The sequence below is a fragment of the Merops nubicus genome, unplaced genomic scaffold (genome assembly GCF_000691845.1).
Source record: "Merops nubicus isolate BGI_N331 unplaced genomic scaffold, ASM69184v1 scaffold35731, whole genome shotgun sequence".
NCBI classification, from domain to species: Eukaryota; Metazoa; Chordata; class Aves; order Coraciiformes; family Meropidae; genus Merops; species Merops nubicus.
In genome coordinates this window covers 23,203-24,566 of record NW_008590883.1, presented here as the reverse complement: position 1 = coordinate 24,566, position 1,364 = coordinate 23,203, and positions in this window count along the sequence as shown.

Below are 1,364 nucleotides of genomic sequence, written 5' to 3'. Positions count from 1 at the left end.
GTGAGGCGCCGGCGCCGCGGGCGTGAGGCCCGCCTGGCACCGCGGCCCAGCGGAGAGGAACCTGCCAAGGGCTTCAGCTGTTGGAGCTCGGCTGGGGATTTCTTAGTCGATGAGCAGCATTACCTCCGATGTATCTCTGCCCCTGGAATTTTTCCACTATAACACTGGGTATGTTTGGTGCCCGCTCTTCTAAGCACAGTATCGGTATTTCTAGTAAGGGACGTTTTGGCAGACAGAATTGCCGTTGGCCCTTCAGTCTGGTTTTTTTTGGAATAATGGAGAAGAGAGAGATGTCAGAGTCACTCTAGTTTTTCAGTGAACTGTTGACCAACCGTCTGATTACTTAGTGGTAAGAAGCAAAACTAATTCCAGTGATGGACGTTGATGTTTTTCAGGACATGTTTTTCCTGATCCTTGTGAAGATAGAAATATATGAGATTACTTTGCACAATTGTTAAATGCAGGTATTTTAGAAGGAGCAATAGAGGCAGAGTAAATATTGTTCCTAATGTGACATGGTGTTTGAGAATTTCTTTTTGGAGTAATCTTTGATTAGAGTACAGTGTGCTTCTAAGTGTCCTTTATCTCTCAACTTTAACTTTCTTTTGACAAGAGAGGAGAAGGCATGTTACAGTAACTGTGTTCAGTGCTGCTTAGAGTGCTGCGTTCAGTGTCTCCCAGTAGTCTCAAAATCAGAGTGCAAACTTGTGTGAGTTCTGTGCTATTTTCAGTTGGTTTAAAAACAGTGGGAAAATGGCCTATAAATATTAGAGAAAGGTATATAGATTGTTGTTAAATAACAAAAGTACCAACTCATATTTTTCTGTCTTCAAACAAACGTTTTGGAAATTTATTTATTTTAATTATGTTTTTAAAGTTATGAAGTCTGGTGTAACAGCATTTCTTCTGACAACAACAAAATCTTTAAGCTTGGATTATATATGCTTTTTTAATGTTTGCTGAAATCTTTAATTCGCCTTCGGTGCTCAGTCACCTGCATTCATTGCTTACCTAACATGCTGTCTGACATGGGAAACTGGTGAACAAAAATGGCCCATGTCTGTAGTGTCTCCAGCTGGCGAATCAGTAATTGATCCAGCATCCAAACGTGTGGTTTCCAGACCATTTTGTTTATTTTGAAATATTTTGACATCAGAGAAAACGGTGTGACTGTTGCCGCAACAATAGGCCACTGTTGAATGAGGCAGTGTTACAGGCAAGAAGGGTTTACTGATGAGGAGCTTCAGCCAGTTTATTTCCCTTGTAGCCACTGGCTCTGAGGTGGAAGGAAAACACCAAGCGGAAGGGATGAGCCCCCATGGCCTCTGCAGAGCCTCTCCTCCCACCGCAGGGGACACTGCCCC